This window comes from Centruroides vittatus, unplaced genomic scaffold (genome assembly GCF_030686945.1).
Source record: "Centruroides vittatus isolate TY-2023 unplaced genomic scaffold, ASM3068694v2 contig_12, whole genome shotgun sequence".
NCBI lineage: Eukaryota > Metazoa > Arthropoda > Arachnida > Scorpiones > Buthidae > Centruroides > Centruroides vittatus.
The window spans coordinates 643,772-666,005 of NW_027120767.1; the positions used below are offsets into that span (position 1 = coordinate 643,772).

The 22,234-nt window shown below is 32.6% G+C and overlaps 2 long non-coding RNA genes across 2 annotated transcripts; one reads left to right on the top strand and one right to left on the bottom strand.

Annotated features, from left to right (window-relative positions):
* Positions 1–3,396: 3,396 nt before the first annotated feature.
* Positions 3,397–13,705, bottom strand: LOC136983499 (uncharacterized). Its single transcript, XR_010882054.1, has 3 exons — positions 13,661–13,705; positions 13,274–13,397; positions 3,397–3,427 (listed from the first exon to the last, which is right to left on the bottom strand). It is a non-coding gene; the product is annotated as an uncharacterized lncRNA (long non-coding RNA).
* Positions 6,673–9,182, top strand: LOC136983180 (uncharacterized). Its single transcript, XR_010881992.1, has 3 exons — positions 6,673–6,759; positions 6,825–6,925; positions 9,114–9,182. It is a non-coding gene; the product is annotated as an uncharacterized lncRNA (long non-coding RNA).
* Positions 13,706–22,234: the final 8,529 nt, after the last annotated feature.

Sequence of the window (22,234 nt, forward strand, 5' to 3'; positions counted from 1 at the left end):
AAATTTACTTCAAATTCTACATTTATTATCTACAATTAGATTTATCAACTATTATATACGTTAACAGTTTCAAGAAATTAGCATATATATTTTCTTTTTGAATCATACATTTTTTTTTCTAAATTTTCTACAATAATACTCAAGAATTGCTTCACGAAATCTAAGTAATTAAGAGTAAATTTCGCCCCAGCTGCTGAATTTTGATAGTAAATTTCTTTTAGAAAATCAAAATCGCATGCTAAGGACAAACTGTTTAGAAAATTCGATTCAGATTTGTCCAATATACCTTCTTACAGAGAGCTTTTAACATTTACTTTTTTGAATTGTGCTCATCCTGTATTAAGAAGCAATAATTTCTAATTAAATGGTATCTATTTAATTAGAAAATAGAGAATACTTAAGATAATGAAATAAAGCATTTAGTGTATTAAGTTATTTGAATAAATAGAAAAACTCAATTCAAAAGTTTCTAATTGATTTATTCCATTGAGATATGCCCCAACCCCCTTAATATCTCCCGAACCAATGGTTCGATTTTTATGAAAATTTCCTCCAATACAAAAATCTCCCTGTAAAATTTCAGAAATTTTCAAAAAAGACACGGGAGTTACTAAGCTTCAAAGTGGGTAAAAAAAAATCCTTTTCCCAAACACGCACACATTAACATCCATACACAGGGGCGGATCTACATTGGGACTAACGGGGCTTAATCCCTGGGCCCCAAGTGTCAAGGACCCACAAAAATTAAATTATCATAATACTTTTTCATTAACAATGAGCACTTATCGTATAGTAAAAAATAGTTAATATTAATAATATAATAATAATGATAATTTATAGTATTATTTGTATTAACGAAAAATAGGGCCCTCATTGGACTTCAATAAGTCCTAGGCCGAGAAAACCTAGATTCACCCCTGTCCATACATATAGAAAAACTCAACTTGTTTTACATTTCTCGTTTCGTGTTCCCTGAGTACAAAAATGTAGTCTTAGAGGGTCATTCTTTGACCGATCGCCATACTTTTCCTCTGTTATATATAACAGCCAGAAAAGTAACAATACTGTTATCACTGTTAATCATTTAGTTTTAATTAAATTTATAAGTGTATATTGGCTTTTCTTTGTTGCTAGGCTTATTATACCATCGTTCAGCACAAGACCGGCTTTAAAAATCACATTTTATTTCCAAGAGAATGCATTTCAGACAGTCAACTCTTTATGATGTAAATATTTATGAAACGTACAGTAAGAACGACAATCGGTACAAAACCCATGTACAAATTATTGATTTCCAGGTATTTGATTAAACATGTCGGTGATACATAAAGTAATATAAATAAGATAAACAGTGGAAGGCAAACAGTATACACAACGAAGGACACTGTTAAAACCGTAACTGTTAAAACTACAACATAGCTAACAGTTTTACCGTTAAAACAATGAAATAAAAAAACCTTTTTCACCGTTAAGACACCAAGACCATAAACTTGTTTACGGTGTAACTATGATACGATGAAGTGATTCGTAGAAAAAAAAAACAGTTGATGAGGGACTAACTCTCCGAAATGCATTCTCTTGGGAATAAAATGTGATTTTCTAAAGCTGGTCTTGTACTGAATGATGGTGTAATAAGCCTAGCAACAAAAAAAAACCGATGTAGCACTTATAAATTTAATCCAACACTAGGCAAGAAGCGCATTATTAAATTCATTTAGTTTTAGTGCTATATTAATATTTTATAACGCGGAAGTGACAATTTTGAAGAATGTTTATTTTTTTTAAATTAATGATAAAAGAAGCTTCATTTATAGCCTATGCTATTCAATCAATTAATTTCATTTAGTACATGTTTATAAATGAAATATGTGAATATAAGACGCTTGCACCTGTTATTACTAAGTACAGAACGTCCTCAATATAATGTCATAGGTAAGTTCCTGAAAACCGTTGCGTACATTACGGTACATTCCAGATTAACGAAAAACTACTAGAGAAACACTTCTAAGACAATACAACACGGTTTCAAAACAAATCAACAATAACTATTGTTATAGAAACAACGAAAAACTAATTTATACGGAAATGTTTAGTGTACTGCATAATAGTAAACTGTTTATATGAAAATACCAATACTTGTTATACTTTCAAGGCCTAAACATAACAAGGTGACAGTTGGATGTTTGAAGCAGTTAAGGCGAATGTCTGAAATTCTAAGTTATGCAAATTGTGATTACCAGAGGCCACCAATTTATAGAATTGTAATCTTTAAAATTGGCGTTTCCATTTCCCGGGACGAGAACCCAGGGGTTGGATGATTTGTGGGATCGAGTTAATCGGGTTGTTTCATTTTGTCGAATTGCATGAGGCGCTTGACATATAAGTGCGTGAGTGCGAGGATTCGAGTAACGGTTAAACAGTGTATATCTTCGTGTAAAGTATTATGTCTCAGTGTGGGAGTTCCTGCAATGACTTTGTTCCCGAATAGTGTTATGAGGAACGAAAGACCTGACCTGATATAACCTAACCTAATTTGGACGGCCGGATGGCCGAGCGGTAAAGGTGGCAGCCTACCGCTCTGGGGGACCCGGGATCGAATCCGAACGGGTCGAATAATCCCCAGGAATTTTTCGGGAGGTGGTCCGTTCGGATATGTCGGTCCCCGTCCCTCACCACCCGGTCGCCCCATTGTGGGCCTGGCCAAACCCATAATGCTCATTACAGCTGTTTGGGAAGAAAGGTCGGCCGAATGTCGCGCCCAATGAGGAAACGTGTCACGTCCGGATGATCACAATCGGGAGTGTAATCCGTTGACGTCGACCGAGTGTCACGTTCGGGAGACAAGTCCGTGGTTACATCCGGGTAAGAGACAGTCCAGATCGGGTAAAGGTGTCACATCCAGGTGCAGAGACGAGTTGGGGAAAACCGAAGAATATCACCGCCTAGGCCAAGGAAACCGCAGTCGCCTGCAGCAAAGAAACCGCAACACCGACACGACCATGGTCTCCCGACTTCGGCGGCTTTCTCCTCCGATTCCTCTCCGTTCCGATTTCAGGAAGGTAGTCCGGACAAGAGGGAAGGATATCGTACTCCAAGAAGAAGACTCGGACGAGACGTCACTCTCTACATCCTGTACAACAAGGCCTGTGGCAGGCTGATCCCTGACGACCTTGGCCAAGTGAAATGGAATCACAACTCTCCCTCCTCCAGGAGAGTGGCACGTCACACGCACTGGGGGGAAGGTCGTAACCATCCGCTGCCTCTGCTCGACGGTCTCAAACGACACCGAACTAATCGATTAACATGAGACACGGTCGAGCCTCGGGTCCTCGAACGTCTCGCTGGAGCCGTCCGAGGAACCTCCTTCCCCGGCGTCACCGCATTCTTCCGTCGGAACCTCCCCTGAAACCACTCCAACATCTTCATTCTGAAAAAAAAAAAAAAAAAAAAATTGCAATTAGTCGTGTGAAGATAAAAGCTTACGACAAAAACGATCTTTTTAAATTCTACGTCATGAGGCTTGACCATCTACGAAAATTGCAGGAAATTCGTTTGAATAAGTCGCTAAATATCTTTTTTGTTTGTTTTCGGCCATCGGATGAAATAAATCAAATTCTTACGATGTCGATTTATTTCGCCCAATGTTATTTTGTTTTTCGGAGATTCATCGGTTGCCGTCGAGGTTGCGGGTTTCGCGTATTAATGCAACATCAATAAATGAACTTAATATTAAAACCCCAAAAATCTTTTTACCTGTCATTATATTTTGGATAAATAAACTTTCTCGACCAGCTTAAGCTATCGTCGGGTTCGAAGACGGGATTACAGAAATATAGAACATCGGTTGAGAATTATTTCAATCTATTTTATTCAATTAAAATACAATCAAAGCCGGAATTACTCTACTACTTACTAATGATTCTGTACGATTAATCATTTAAAGAATAATTTGATCTGAGTAGCTGGTGATTTATTTCGTAATTTACACAAATCAGAAAACTTTTTAATATATCAAATTATTGGTAAACGATACGATTAAGTGTACCATACACGCAATTTTACCAGCCGTTAATGCATCCGGTCCTTATAATACAGTTCAAATAAATCAATTTCGAACCATTGTTACTAACAGACATGAACCACGGGAAATTTAATATTGATCGATTTGAAACTACAATAATAATTTATTAATTATCGTGGTAAATGTAGTATGATACGGTCATCGTTTATAACGTTCTTACCAAGATTTTACGCGAATTTATAATACAAGAAATAATAATGAATCTCACTGCACAGAAAAATTAAAAGTGGAGTATATGTTTATGCAAAAAATGTAAAGTAATCGCTTATAAATCTCAAAATGGCGGGTGATCATTGTGGTTATGGTGGATGTTTATAGATTATCTGCATTTTCTGTTGCCTACAGTAAGAGTAAGAATATGGAATAATTCTAAGTATTAGATAAATAAATGCAAAAATAGTGGAAAAACTTCTAGATTTATTTTATTATGTAAAATTATACGTCCTGATTCTTCCGTCATTGATTTTGTGTTGTTTTATTTATATCATTTAATGATAAAATATCGTTTTAAAATTTATTTAAAACAAAATTTAAATAATAAAGTAAAGTTAAATTTTATCTACGTATATATAAAAATATTAAAAATAATTGATTTGCTTCTTTTCTAATCAATTCAGTGATGCAGAGAATACACATTTACAGGGTCTTAATAAATCACGATAGCTAGAACATTACCAAAATTATATTTTGGATAAATAAACTTTCTCGACTAGCTAAATAAATAAAATAGATTTTATTTGGATTGGATAAATAAATAAAATAGATTTTTGGGTTTTTAATATTAAGTTCATCCAGTTTGATGTTGCATTAATACGCAAATGTGCAACTCTGATGGCGACCGAGGAATCTTTCGGAAAAGCGAAATAATATTGAGTGAAATAAATCGAAATCCTAAGAATTTGATTTATTTCATCCGATGGCCGAAAATGGACGGAAAAGATATTTATCAACTTATTCAAACGAATTTCGGCAATTTTCGGAGATGGTCAAGCCTCGAGACGTAGAATTTAAGAAGATCGTCTTTACCTCTCCACGGTGGACATTCTGCACGATATAATGCAGAAGACAATTTTTATTTATCGAATTCCAAACACAGGGAAATGATTAAAACAAAATTTTTAAAAAATTATAAATAAATTAATTAAAAAATAAGTAAAATTGATTTTTTTCATTCTAATTTTTACATAATTCGAACATTGTTGACGCGTCTTTTAACGTTTGTTCGAAAAACGTCACACATGACGATTCGCAGTTCGATTGTGTTTCTGCTCGGAGTCGGACGTGTTTTACTCGCGCTCGTAAATTGTGTGCTATTTTTGCTGTTTGCGGACTTTTCGAAAGATTAAAGATTTCTGAGGTACGTCTTAGTCCATATTGACCCTAGACGTAAGAATTTATTTAATATTAGCGAGGTTGAGGCCGAAGTTTTAAACGCATAAACGTGTACGTCGGACGTTCAGCGCCGCTTTCCTGTAAGCCTAGAAGTTTGACAATGGCGTTCGGAATGTCGAGCACGATTCTACTGACTTTCCAAACGCCATTGTCAAACTTCCAGGCTTACAGGAAAACGGCGCTGAACGTCCCACGGACACGTTTTCGCGTTTAAAACTTCGGCCTCAACCTCGCTATTACTTAGAGAATCGGTCCCAGAAGACATCTGGGCACATAGTTCGAAGGTCGACCATTTGCGCTTCAGATGTTTTAGATTTAATTACAGAACTGCGATGAGCATTTTGCTTTTCTTGGAGGAATTTAAGCTTTAATTTACACTTTTGTTTTCACTCGACTAATTGCAAATTTTCTTTTCTCAGAATGAAGATGTTGGCGTGGTTTTTTCGGAGGCTCCGACGGAAAAATGCGGTGAAGCCGGAAGGAGGGGGTTCCTCGGACGGATCCGATGGGACGTTCGAAAACCGTGGGCTCGACTGGGTCTCTCCCAATCGATTAGTTCGGTGTCGTTTGAGACCGTCGAGCGAGACGCAGCGGGTGGTTACGACCTTCCTCCAGTAGGTGTGGCCTGGCACTCTCCCGGAGGCGGGAGAGTTCTGAGTCCATTCCACTTGGCCAAGGTCGTCAGGGATCAGCCGGTCGCAGGCCTTGTTATGAAAGACATAGAGAGTGACAGCACCTCCGAGTCTTCTTCTTGGAGTTCGATGTCATTTCCTATTTTTGCGAGGTCTGCCTCTTCGTCCGCGCGTGTGACGGGGTCGCACCTTCGGAAATTAGAACGGGTAAGAATCGGAGGAGAACGACGCCGAAGTCGAGGGACCGTGGTGTCTGCGGTTTTGTTGCTGCGGGCGACTGCGGTTTCCTTAACCTAGGCGGTGATCTTCGGTTTTCTCCAACTCGTCTCTGCACCTGGACACCTTTACTATTATGATAAGCTATTGTGAACAGAAATATATGTGAATTCTATAGGCACCTGGACGTGACCTTCTCTTACCCGGATGTAACCACGGACTTGTCTCCCGAACGTAATACTCGGTCGACGACAACGGATTTGACTTCTGATTGTGACCACCGGACGCGACACTCGGTCAACCTTCTTCCCAAACAGCTGTTATGAGGATTGAGCTTCCGGTTAGGTTAGGTTAGGTTAGCCTAGGTCAGGTTAGGTTAGCCTAGGTCAGGTCCTTCGCTCTTCTCATGACACTGTTCGGGAAGACTGTCTGATAAAGGTAATAACGTTGGCCTTAGATAATAAATGAAATTCTCTCTTTCTCACTGTCTTTGTGTTTTGTAGGAACATTTGGGGAGTAGAAGAATCTCCCTCCCCAACTTTACCAGGAAGAGGACGACGTGGCCATTTATAATACAAGTGAATATTTTCCGAAATCGCCGATGGTAAGAACGTAATTTACTGTTTTTCTCGTTTTAGACATGCCGAAAGATGTTCTTGGAACACACACGGACACAATATCACTGTATACGAAGATATACACCGTTTAACCGTTACTCGAATTCTCGCACTCACGCACTTACACGTCAAGAGCCTCGTTCTGTGTAATTCTACACAATGAAACAACCCGAACACTCGCTTCTCACAAATCCAACCCCCGGGTCCTCGTCCCGGGAAGTATAAACGCCAATTTTAAGGGGCTCTGGTAATTAAATCTTTATGCAGCACAAGTAGGGACGTCCCGATACTGCCGATACTGATATCGTATCGATACTTTCCTTCGATGCTGAATACTTTTTGTAATCGATACTTTTGGTCCGACGTCGATACTTTGGGTATCGGATCTAGTACCGTTACATTATTTTACAGACAGGTAAGGTCTGCCCGAAACCAGGAAATCGGGAACCAAAATGGAATTTTACATTATTTTCGATATTTTTAATATAAATTAAACTTATATTAAAAATATTAATAACCAAAAATCAATAAATGTATTATGTGAAATCTCATTTCCGCAACCTACCTATGCTTAGAGTTCTGATTACTATTTATAGGCCTAAATAAATATTTAGTTAAAACATTATGCAGTACTTTTGTTTGCTAATCAATCTGTATCCGCAGTTATATTAAAAACTAGTTAAGTAACGTTGCATCAGCGTGTAGTCGGAACGAAGCAGCTCGCACCTTTATTTTCTAGATTATGAAGGAAAAAAAAACAAAGAATCATTCGTTCTCAACAATATATTTGATTTCTATTGGATCATTTAAAGGTACAAATATAAGGTCGGAATAAGCCATTAATTAATTGCTATGCCAACGTTTCACGAAATTCTGTCTGTCACTACGGGCCTTGGACTTACAGATTGACTGGTAGCGATCTTTATTGTAACTCTCTAAAAATACCGAGTCAGTTATTTTTTCACTCGACTCAATGTAACATAGGTAAGACCGATAGCTGTCTCTTTTTTCCTTATATCTATTTTGATTTTTGGAAGAGTTAATCCCTGTGATTTATGTATAGTCATCGAGTATGCTAAGGTAAGGGGAAACTGTTTACGAGATCGCAATATACTGCCATCGTTCAAAGAGCGTGTTATGGGGATTATTGAAAACAGATTACCATAGATGAATTCCACTAAAATAAACAGAGGAAGAGCTGGAGGGCGAGCATTAGGAGCATATATAATGTAGCGTATAGTTCCTAGTGAACCATTGACGAGACCTCCTTGCACCCATAAGTTGACTCTCGGCATGATTCTGGCATTAACTGAGAGATTCAAATACTTGGAGAGACCAAGAGCTGAGTCATCTTTGGACGAAGGCGGGGCAATATCTGGAGTGTTTTCGGATGCTATATAAGCAACAGGGCACCCAGTTGACTGCAAGTAGTCTTCGTTGCTTTGTTTAACTTGCTCGTTTGTTGGATATAGCCGTTTGGAACTGATCAAGTTCATCTCTGGATAAATAGGCTCCATTTCTTGTCGTCAGAGTGTTCAGATCTGTATCAGAGAAATCACCCGAAGCTAGATGTTGTAAGACATCTGTGAAGGAACTATCTGCGCTATTTTGTCTATGAGAATTACTAAGTTCAATGAACTTCTCAAAAGAATCAAATGTGAATGTAATGTAATGTCCCAACAAGGTCCCTACCTTGTTGGGACATTACATTGTAAAAAACACTCGAGGAGAGAGGAGTATCTTTAACAGGAGGAAGCTGACGAAAATCACCAAACAAATAGACAAAGAATCCACCAAACGGCTCATCTTTCTCGGGGTTTATCTCCCTCAATCTTCTCTCGATCATGTAAAGCATTCTTGCACCAATCATTGACATTTCATCGATGATGATGAATTTGAGCGACTTCATCTCAATCTGGAATTTCTGTGCAGCTTCTTCATTTAGAGATCGAAATTTCGTACTAACGATAGGAAGACAAAGGAGAGAATGGATCGTAAAGCCATCAATATTGATCACTGCTGCTCCATGTTATAGAATAATAAGTTAAAAAAAAAAAACTTTTTTTAACTTATTATTCTATAAAGATTCTTTATATCTGTTGTGTATTCAGTTAGCGGTAACATTTACCTTTCAAAATTACTGTTTTAATGCTTGTCATATTTTCCGACCACTAGATGACACTTCTACACGTGCGTGCAGGAAGCGACTAAACACTTGACTTACAATCCATACTGAAGAAAAACCCCTATTTCCAGTTCTACAAAAACGGATCATTTTTGAAAGTTGAAATTTTAATCAGTTCATCCTTGAGTGATGATGAGTCGTCCAAGAACATTTTATCAAGATCGGACAACTCATTCCAGAGTTATTTTGTTGACAAGGAATGCACGAAGTCAAGTATTAGTCGTCACTACGTTCCGACAATGAGCTACAATTTGTATATACTGTATTTGTTTGCACTGAGATTTGTAAAATTTAAACACAATATAAAACTTTCAATGTAAAAACACTTTTTCCTTTTGCCAACGATTTAAAATGATATTATCCACCCCTATCCCAAATATAGTAAGTAGCACCCACGAACCGATTAACATGACTGTAGATCTGGAGCTTCTTTTGTGTACATAAGACATCATACTAGTACTGACTGACGCACTGACTTCTGAATCATATAGCAGGGATTCAATTCCTGGAGTAAGCAACGAAATATTAATACAGAGGTTGCGGCCGAAGTTCAAACATTAAACTTGTAAGGCAAGCAGAAGTACACTTTTGATGTTTGAACTCCAAGTAAAACAGGTTGCGCCACATGTTCACGTCGAGCACTGGCTCGTGGGATATTGATGAAAAATGGCGGAACGTTTAACAACGACGAATGTTACTAGGAAGGTAAATAAACAAATTAAACTATTTTAAATAATTTATAGGATGTTTAATAATACTAAATAATTATTTTTAATTAGCGTCGTGTCTCCTACCGTACGATAGGACTACCTCATACTTTTGTTGAGACAAGTAGTGGCTTATGTAAATCCGAAAGCAGCTCGGGAAATTATTTTTAGAAAATTTACAAACATATTACGCTGTTGATGGTAGAAGATGCGGTGAAAGAACAAACCTACTTCTACAGAATTATGATAAGCTATTGTGAACAGAAATATATGTGAGTTCTATAGGCACTTTACATCGCTTGCAAAAAATTTGAATAATTAAATAATTTCTGGAATAAAATCGTCTGTTTCTTTACAATATTATTCATAAATGCTTAAATAATCATTATTTTAAAAAAATATGTCATAATTTTAACCCCAAACATAAAACAAAAAAAAAATGAAGAAGTTTAGGCCGAACTTTTACTTGCCATGCTGGACCTAGACGTAGCGAACGCTATTATCAACCTTCTAGAATTGCCAGAGGGCGGCGCTCGACGTCCGATGTTCACGTTTGGACTGAAAACGTCAGCCGCAACCTCTCTATTAGCTGCTCTGGGGCCCACGAAGCCTTTATTGTAATCTATCCATCTTTTTACGCGATTTTGAAGTAACGCGGTCGCGAAAAAAAACTAATCCTCGTTTTACGTGATTAATGTTTTACACGGGAAAAATAGTTTATTTGAAAATTTCAAATTTAACTTTTCGTTAAAATTGTTGAAATCAATAGTTAATTTTTCTTTTTTAAGCATAGTACAGTACAATATGTACAGTATATCAGAGAATTCTGTATGTTGATTTTATGCTTCCTATGCTACCTTATGTTTACTATATTTACGTACAGTAGCAAATAATTCAAATAATAAATGATATTAAAACAAAAAGCCTGACGTTTCTTTTGTAAATTGCGTTTTTTTTTTTTTTTTTGTTTTATTGAAGTTGTGAATGCGATCAAGCATTTTTATACGGATGCATGTACTGTACGTTTTTACGCAATTATTTTTTACACGGTGTTCCTTTGGAACTTATCCACGAAGCAAAAAGGATAGGTGTACCTCCTCAGAAGTAACAACAATTGGAAGCAAAGCGATAGACTGAACAGAGACTGCCGACAAGATTTCCAGTTTCGATACGCGATGCCGATACTGGCTAGTATCGATACTTTAATCGATATTAATACCGATACTGGTATCCATACTTTAAAAAATTTATGATATCGGTGTCGTTACTTTTGTAGTAGTGAGATATCTCTAAGCAGAAGCGTGTTTATCTTGGAATTACTTGTATAAGAGGAGTGATCTTACTGTAAATCAATTTTCAGAATTCTCCTCTGACTTACTATTAATCTTTATCAGTAAATATTCGCCGGTAGTAGAAATAATTAATCTTACCTATATTTCCTTTTTATTTAAGCATGAGCAATTATTTGGTATGAGCATTTATTGTGACATCATCACAATGCCGGACTGCAACTTTTAATCATATTTTTAATTTATTTAATTTAAAACATATGCTCTCCACCTCAAATTAATAGGCCCCTGTACATCATATTTTTCCTTTAACAATAGAGTCATCTAACTAACACCTTTCAGAGGTAAATTTTTGAACTGAAATAACGTGACTTCCAGTTTGCATCGAACGTTCGTATATAGTTAATTGGGGCCTTCTGTCCCTAAGCTTTCCATGTTTGGTCTCGGATTTCATCTAACTGCGTTCTCGAGATTCAGGAAAGTCAGACGGACGGACGGACGGACGGACGACAGTGGAAAACTATAAATCTACAATTTGAAAACTGCAGTCCAATTATTTGCTGATAATTATTCCGAGAAATCGCAAACTATACCGATAATAGGGCAAACGGGCAACAAAAAGTAAACTCAGTTTGTGCAATTCCTTTATCCTAGAAGAAACCACCCTACAGGAGGAAATAATCAATATTAAAGATGTCAAAACTAGTATTCTGGATATTGATTATTTAACTATGAAGTTAATTAACAACCAGCAGATATTATTGCTAAACTTTTATTAATAATAGACCATTTAGTAAAGTTATATTTCCAGAAAAACTCTCTCACAATATACAGTAGTAATTTGGATGTACCGTACAAATCGAAAGAAGAAAAAACTTACATGGATAATTAACGTCCTGTAGTAATTATTCCAATAATAACTAAAATCTTTAAAAACGCCTTCTATAGAAGATTAAGAAAACTGATTTGTAAATATAAGCTTACGAAATTTCTACGATGGACGCATTAACGTGTTATAAACAAAAGATCATAGATTATTCGGATAAGTTGAATATCGCAATTCTGTATAGACTTGTGACAGTACAGATCTCCGTACAGAAGGTAAATTATTTTTGAAGGGAATTAGTGGACCTCCTGTTTTATGGTTTACGTTTTATTTGAGAAACAGAGACTACTATAAATAGCATACGGATAGGCCTATATTTGCACGTTTTAAAGTTTCAAAAGGAGTTCCTCAGAGTTCATCAATAAACATATTAAATTCTGTTTATCGATGATTTTATTTCAAATAATGTAGAATAAAGTATTTTGATCTAAGCAGATGATATTGTTATCAGGAGTTATGACCGCAATTTAAACTTAGAAGCGTATGTAAATAATAATCCGGTATCATTAACGTCTGACACCATGAATAATAAACTAAATATTTATGCTGTTAAACTGAATTATGTAGGCTGCTTTTTAAGAATAGATGTAATACGGTTGAAGGCTAAAGCTTACAATTTAGAATCAATAATAAAGTCATCAAGCAAATGACTAACAATAAATATCTTGATATAACAATAGACAAAAAATTACGCTGGAGTATTCACATTAAGCACTTAAAGTTATGTTCTGATATGGCAAGATTTATTGAAATATCTAAGAAATTGTCTCTAATCATTTCAAAAAACAGTTATATTGGATATGTATATAACCGATGATTTCGTATGGAATAATTATTTGAGACTGCGTCCCTAACATAAAATATTACAAATAACATTAAATTATTGTTCGACTACCGAGTAATTTATGTTACTATAATTCTGTGTCTGCTTACTATCAACAAGAAGGATTAAATATCATCAGATTATGTTACATTAAACAATTCCTATTCCTTTGTTACAGATTTATAGTGGAAGCTACGAAAAAATATTAGTTTTCTTTATTATTTTTTCTTAGCTTCCACTTCGAACGTTAAATTATTAAACCAAACGTGCAAATGACTATCTTTTACCAAAATATTGCCTTATTGTGTGAGTGTTCTTCATTTTGGAAGTCAATTAATCATTGAAATCGAATAGATCATAAATATGAAGAAATCAAAAATTCCTGTTCAAAAAGTTCGAACAGACAATCAGCAAAATATTTTTATTTGAGGGCTTTAAAAGATACCTTTTCTCTTGAGCTTGTAGTTAACGACGATTTTGGACTCTTTTTTTTTTTGTTCTTTGTTTTATTTTCTTTCTTTTCGGGGCATTTCTTAAAATGTTCTTCTCATTAAGTGGTCCCTTTTGGTCTATAATTGTATAATGTATAACTTAAGTTAATATATCTGGATTTACATTCGTAAATATATAAACCAATAGATATTAATGTATAAACATACAAACATTACGTATTTAAAAAAACTATTAATTAAATAATTCCTTTATTCATTTCAAAACTGTTTAAACTGGAGAATCAGAACAGCAAAGCCGTTTCTATTATTCCATACATATTTTCTTGTTTCATTAATATCTTATATACCTAATTTGCATTCAAGAATATTTAAAAACTTACATTTACATTTCTTTCACTGTTGTTTGTTTCTATAACATATCAATTCATATATTGATATTATCGGCTGCATAGTTATATGATGTAACAATTATGCGTTTCACTGTCTATTTCTAAAACGATTAACAAAACAATATATATTTGATTTAATAAATTAAATTAAATATTTTAAAAATGTCTTCAGAACAATAAAAATATTTATGGAAATAAGTTATTATATTAATTTATAATTTTTTTCAATATTTTTAAAATAGCTAATTCAGCATTTATAGCAATTTATAATTTATATTTATATAATCTTAACAATGATTAAATTTATGTATTTTGAAATCTCTTAACGTTTTTCAGTTGAACATCACTCCAACATAAAATTATAACATCTATTTCTAATTTATGTTCATCAATAATCGAGAATATAAATTGCTAATCATAAAAAAGCAGCTAATTAAATTATTTAGTGGATTAAACCCTAACGTTTGGATGAAAGATTTATAGCTAAATCAAAAGTTAAGCAAATACCAATTTCATGTAAGAAATTTCTAATTAAAAATAAAGTAATCATAAACATTAAACAAAAATTTTTATAAAATTTATTTTATGGAAATCGAAAACATATCAAATATCAAACTATCGAGCCAAATAAGAAAATATAAAAATAGTTTTAGGCCAGTGTACTAATTTTAAATTACACTTTACTGTCAATATCATGAAATTTTGACAGGAAACTAGTTACAGATATTTAGACCCTAAGGAAAACTGAATTTTAAATTTAAAAGCGTTCCTGAATTTTGATAAAATCTAAATGAATTCGCAACAAGAGACAATATTTGTGTCAAACCTATTCATCATGTTTTGACATAAGAATAAAGTTGAAAAAGTTTCTTAAATATTCAATAATTTTACATAAGTATGAAAAATATTTAGGTAAAAGATAGTGCATCTATAGCCGATTGAAACTTCTACTTTCGAAAGAAACGGCTACATATTATGTCGTTTAATAGCTAACTAAGTTTCGTATAGAGATTACAATAAAAAATTAATCTTTATTAGGCTGTATTTTTAATTCCTATGAGTAGAAATATGAATACATTACAACTTATGATACTATTAAGACAAATTTAAATAATATAATTGTCTATTAAATTATATGCTTTGTATAATTAACAAGGTTTGATTGAATAACAATTATTAAAAGTAATTATTTAAAATAATAAACGTAAATATTCCAACTATAAAATACATTATAAACAATAGAATCATTTGAACGTAAGTTATCATCTTCCCAACTTACAGATTTTTAATGTAGATAATGGAATTACATTTATTTAAAAATGTTTTATGTTATGTTGATATTATTTCAATTAAATTGTAGTCAGAATTATGAAATTAATAATTACAATTTAACTAAATAATAACAATTTTGTCGAAACAAAAAATAATTATTATTATAATATAATCTTTAGTTTTCGATTGTTAATTAAATTACTTAAGATTTTGCCATTGCAATTAGTGTTTCAGTATAACAAAGAAAATATTATTTTATTCGATAGAAAGTTTTAACTCTAAATTTTTCATTACTGTTTCTATATGAAAGTTTCTTCTATCAAAAAGTAAGATTAATTCAGATTTATAATATTCAAATTATAACAGAGGCTTTAAAACTTTTCATGCGTCATATTTTCATTTAACGTAATGAAATATTAATTTTAACAAGAATATACTCGGTTAAGTAATCGAATTCGTTTTGTGACTTCCATTAAGATTAGTCTGTCCGCTGAAAGCAAAATAATAAATAATATGGAGTTTAAATTCTAATTAAACATATTTAGATATTAAAAAACCGGAAAGCAACTCTCTTCGCACAAAATTTAAATTTGTTTCTGTCATCAATTATCCTAACTTTGGTCTCACATTCAACAATCTAGCACCTGCCAGCATTTTCATCACTGCTAATGTCATCATTTGCCATATTCAAATTACTATAATCTATTCTGATTTAGTTTTTTTTCTCATTGTGTGACTGCTATCTTTATTTATATACTTATCATTTGTCATCACTTTTCCTTGTTCAGAATTTTAATTTTATTTTTATTATTTTTTAAAATCTATTCAATATTTTACTTTTTTGTTTTTATATTGTCTATTTGCACTGTACCTTGTCTATTAACAGGACATATTATACTGCTATAGTTTCTAATTAGCAAAGAGAGGATGTATTTATCTTTATTTATCTATTCAATATAAGAAAAATTATAAAGTAATTTTGCAAAGACAAACTTATGAAAGAAAAATGATCGTTTCTGCGATAAAGACAGGAAAAGAAAAAAAAATGAAAAATATTGAAAATCATCCTCTCTTTGCTAATTAGAAAACCAAAACCATATAAATATATATATATATATATGATTTTGTGTAAGCAAATGCTGTTAAAATATCTATTAATAGAGTTATTTTAGTTTTATACTGCCTCTTTGTCCTTATTTAAATTAAATAAGTATTTCATTCATTTTAAAAATTCTAAATAATATTTTTTAAATAAAATTCTTATATCGTCCAATATATCTTAAGAGTTTATAATATCAAAAACTATTATTAAATTTTTAAAGTCAATTTATTTTAAAAAAGATAAAAGATTATTTCATCAACCTCTCAAGTATTATGTTCATTTAAAATTTAATTTAAAAACGTTTCCCACATTAATCCAATGCTATATTTCGAAAATTTTATTTCAACCTTTTGCTTCTAATTTTTCAAATTATTATTATTATTATTATTATTATTTAAATTTGCTTTATATTTCATACTTTACAATTACATCAGATATTAAATATTTCGTAATGAAATAAAAGAATTCTTTCAAATATTTAATTTATTTATGAATTTATGAAGGAAAATTTACTTCATAAATTCTTACTGAGGGGGAAAAAATGATTAAAAGAATTTTAAGTAAGAATAAATCGAAAGCTATTATAATATTACAGTCAATTACCTTTCTAAAGATAACCTCCTACGTAGAGATTTGGACAGAAGGTTAATAAATAATTATATGAATTTTAGAAGTGATCTTCTAGATAATTTTGAGAGACCAAATCAAATACAGACAACAAAACATTTTCAGATGTTTATCAGTTAATAATGAGAGTTGTGATGTAATCTAACGGAACTAAATGCTTGGTTGAATTCAAATTGTCTTTAATTAATAAGTGAATCATATAAAAACAACAATAGTAACGACCAAGAAATTATCATTTATAGTGCTCAGAATTCAAAATAAAAATTATAATGAAAACAAATTTTTCCCGACAGATGGCGCTGCATGCGTGATTTAATGTATTTTCAAAATGTTACTAGTAATTTATATCATTTTAATGATATAATTTTCACGGTGTTACTCTACATTAATAAACATAAAGCAATTTTTTTCTAAAATCTTCGTTAATGTTATTCTAATGAAGTTATAGAAGAGTTACTATACATATTTTGGCCTAAAGACATAAAAAAATTAATAACATCTTATTAAAATGTATGCAGCCATTCATTATTGTAATAGAAAAATTAAAGGATTAGTATTATCCCTTTATAACAAATCGTATTAGTTCCTAAGTGTCTCTCTTAATAAGTATATACTTAAAAACTCTCTAGGCATTTCTTAGATATTCTATTAATATTAAGCTACTGAGTTTCCATAAATTCTGATTGATCTCTACCTAACACCGTAATTTCAGCGCTTTAATAGATAAGTTCTTTAATAAATAAAGTAAAATATCTACATTGATTCATCAAAATAGATGATTGATATCAACCCATAAATCTTCAATTTATCAATAATTATAATAGTAAATAATCTTACAACAAATTAAGAATGTAATGAGCAAAGCGTAACTCAAGAATACAATAAAGATATTCAAGGTGTCAACAAACTTCATTTAAGAAATTTATCTCGATTCCTGCATACTTGGTTCCTTTTAAAATTTTATATTCATTTTTCATTAATAACAAAGTATAAATTCATTTCTCATTTAATAATCTTACTTAGAAAGAAACATTGTTACTTATATATAATGTACCGTACAATGTAATGTTACTTACTATATAATGTACTTGTATTATAAGATTATTGTGTTATGAGATGACAGAATAGTATATTAGATTTTTAAGTATTATTAAAACATATAACAGAATAAAACTTGGTAACATTTTCATAGAACTTATTCAGTTTAACAGTAAAGTGAAGTTAATTGTGAAAGTAAATGTATACGAAACAGAAAAATATTAACTAATCATGTTACATTTAACAGGGAAAAATCTCAAAATAGATAGCTTTACACTTTCCTGTCTCGTAGTGTTTTTATCTAAAGCTCGCTGTAATATTTTATCGACTTCTTACGAACCAAAGAAATTAGATAAGGGAGTCAGACTGATAGACGATATTTAAGAAGAAATTCAAATGCGTCCATAAATAAAGCTAGAATAGTTGGCAAGATGGCGAGCTTTCATCATTCTTTGATAAACGAGCAAAAGGCAGTTGGTATTTATCAGATGGCAGCAAGAAGAACGTCAAGATCAAACGGCCACCGTCTGCTACGTGTTGGTTTATGGAGGGCCGATTGTTAAAAAGTCGTCTTGTTAGAACGTTGCCAAGTCACAAGAGATGGAAAAGTGGGCGTGATATACCCGCCATAACGATTATATTGTGGCACCATTGGTGGATGATTAATTGGATGTAATGATATGCGTCGATTAAGTTTGCCGAATGGAAATAAACACGTTTAATGCTAGGCTTGGCAAAATAGTTGCGCAATTATACCACCAGGCGGCGTGGTGTACACGGATGGGAAATTATAGGGTGGCGGTGTGACGAATCGGGTGTGCTTTAACACCGAGGGGACGCGGTTGTTGGCGCTCACTGACTGTAATTAGCTGGCGATTACCTTCAGTTTAAACATAATTAACCTAACCCGGGTGTCGGTGGTTCACACTTTTGGTTTGGATTCTGGACCGGTCTGCATTCCGGTTAACTGTTTCTGCAGAGGATATGGCCTGAAGTCAGAGATCGGCCTTTGGTGCCATCCATTCCACTCTCTCTTATTTTCAAATTATTTATTTCTTCGAGCCACTTATCTTTTTATATAACTAAAAAAAATTCATTAACAAATGCATTGGTGTAATTTGCATTTCAGTTTATCTTAGTGAATAATGTTTCTAATTATTTATGGTATAAAAATGTATTGTTTGTTCCAGCTGAACAAAAATAAGTAAAATGATACCAAACAATAATTGTTTAAATGTATATTAAGGTGCTAAAGAAACTTTCGAAAGCAGAAAGTTATAATGCAAATAATTAGAATTTAATTGGATCTTTATTAGTCTTTAAGACTAAAATGATTAAAATACACGATAAAACAGTTTAAAAAAGTTAAGTTAGATTTATATTACGGCAAAACAAAAACTGAAAATAAATTTTTTAGGCATAACATAACTTGTCCCTTTACATATTTTTGTGTGTACAGCATTAATTTATTATTATTTAATTCTTAGTTCTTAAGTCGGAGGATCTCTATATTAAAAGCCAATATAATATTTAATTAATACAATAAAATGATACTTTTATTGACTTTTCATAAAACGTAAAAATAATTTTGCCAAAAACTTATTTATAAATCTAATCTTAATCAAGTAATCTTACTTCAGGCTATTCATTCAAACTAAACTATTGTCTAAAAAAGTTTACATGAAATCTAATTATCGGCAATTCCTCGTGTTTTGTATATTTTAGGCATGATAACAAGATGACAAAAATGCTGATATCTTGACAAGTATCGTGTTACATATCATACAGCATATCAAAATTTAGCTCATTTATTTGTCAATTGAGACAGTCGGCAGTAGTGTTTAACATAGAGACTTTGCAATTTCATAAAAATTAGTAGGTCTTAATAAGGTCCTAGTTAGGAAAAAAAAATTACAAGAAAAAAAATGCTGTTTTCTCTGAGGCTCCAATCTGGCCTATCTGGTATTGGAAGAGTCGTTAAGGAGACCAATCCAAGTCATCATTAGATTCTCATTTTGTCTGATGGCGTTGACAGAAATCTCGAGTGCGCAACAAACACAAAACAAGCGATTGATCTGGCGTTTTCACGCCTCAAGTCGCTGTCATCAGCTAGAGGCATCTGAAAATAAGCGCCGCAGGTGTAATGCTGCTAACCGCTAATTATCGCATCTGTCTTAGTCAGAAAGATTGCCGGATTTTTTTTCTCTCCTCTGTTTCTTCATTGGTAACATTTTTTTTTTTTTTTCCTTCAGTTGTGCATTTTGACAGCAGTTTCAATTTCGAATTATTAGCGTTATAAAGATGGTTTAAGATGTCCCATCCTCGTTAGGGAATGATTTAGCTATGTGTCATCGGAGAGATGGCGTTTGCATTTTTGAATGAGAACGAGTTTGGAATAATTGAAGCAGGCCTACTAAGCACCACAGAAAAACTGATATAATCTGGTCACTAAACATGGAGACAAGGCTAGAACGCTTATTAATATCTCTCGCTTAGAGCAGCGGTGCCCAGCCTTAATTTATGGCGTGCAACATCAAGTTTCACAACACTTGTACGGACCATATGATTTTTAGCGTCCGGATTATATGAATGGAGGAGTGTAAATATATTGAATTCTTAAGGAAAAAAATTTAAAAAGAATAAAAAACATGTAGTAATTAGATGTTATCTACCAACGTTACTTTTTATTCATATATTACATGCTATTAATAGTAATATAAGGCAGTGATAGCAAATTTTTAACATCAGTTTCAACAAAAGAGTTCAATAAAAATATTTTAAGAGTTATTATGACTCAATTGATATATAAATTATTATAAAATTTAATATACTATTTGTACAATGTTATTTATTAATTATATTTAAGTTTTCATAATTCATTATTAAAGTAGAATTAAATTTAATAATGAATGTAATAGTTAAAATTTTTGTGATTTTTAAAGAAAAATCTTTTAATTTTATATCTGATTTATCTAAACAGTTTTTTACTTCTCACCTTGTTATCTTTATTTTTTTTTAATACAGTATAAGCCAGCTGCTATCATTTTAGCTCATTATCACTGTATCTTCTCTCAATAGGTTACTTCTATTTTAAAAAAAATGTTCAATGATATTTGTAGGAATAATGTAAAATGAAGTAATAATATTAATGAATTTAATACATTCAGTAAAACTTTATATTCTATCAACAAATTAATCAACATAGAAAGTTTTATATTAATTAATAATTCGACAAATTAAATGTATTTTCCTTTACATAATTTTAAATTTAATACAGTTAAAGAGGAAATAATAATTTTACTTTAATCTTTTTTCGGAAAGAGACAATGAACAATATTTTAGGTAATCGCTGTTTAATAAAGAAGAACACGCTCGAATCTGTCATAAGTTTATACATAGACAATCACCTTTGTCTATTGTACAGATTTATTATTCGTCTTTACACTCGAGCACGGGTCGGCAACACCTGTTAAAATTGTCAGATAGTGTATGGTTGTTCCATTGTTTGATTCCCGTGACAACACTTCTGTCACGCTACTTAGTTCTAATTGATACCCAGACACCAGCCTTAGGGTTGGACAGGATACAAGAATTGATAGATGCATTCTCCTCCTCAGTCCTCCCAGCCATCGCATAAAAAATGGACAGAATCGGCACCTTCCAGCCGCACATATAACTTCCATTTAGTCACACGTCATTGTCAGTTTAACACCCATTACTCGGAGTCACTATCCCAGAATATTTTATCGGAAAAAAATGCCTTTATGTTTAAAAAAGTATATTTGAATATACTATTATGTAAATTATAGCTTCAACAAGAACCGCTTTTTCGCCGTGAATAACTCAGAAACTATTTAGGGATTTTGATCAAATTTACTAGATAAAAAAACTGCGGTTTTCTTACAAAATATGTAACTTTACCGCTAGATATTTAACTAAAGAACCGTGATTGACTTATATAAAGGTTATTAGAAGCCTATTAAATAGGAAGATAGTAAAACCTCGCTAAGAAATAATTATTTATAGAGCCTATTATATTCTTCTTTGTAATTCGTTCCATTCCGAGCAATAGCTGACGTGAGAACGAGCTGGACGTCTATAATGACAGAGTCCATCTCTAGCAACATCACTGCTGACTACCAGATACCTCTGGCAGATAAGAGTTATTATGCGGTCTCAACCGCTTGTAATTTTCACACCTGCACGCATGCGCGGGTCTGATTTGGTGCAGATGGTTGGACGTGAGATGGATTAGAAGATCAAATGGTCAAAGGTCATGGGTGGTTCTCCGACACGCCAGGTGGCGGCAAAAGACCCTCTCCGAACTGGAATTTGAAACATCACCAGTTACATTGTTATAAGCGTTTAACCGTTTACCGCAAGCAATTATCTTATAGTCTTATAGGCCTACATCAGATTTATAACACCTGCTCCTAGTACAGAAAATCCTACAAGATCTATTAAGAAAACATTCAGAAAAAACAAGAAACTACAACTTTACACTACAAATTTTTTATGGTTTCGAT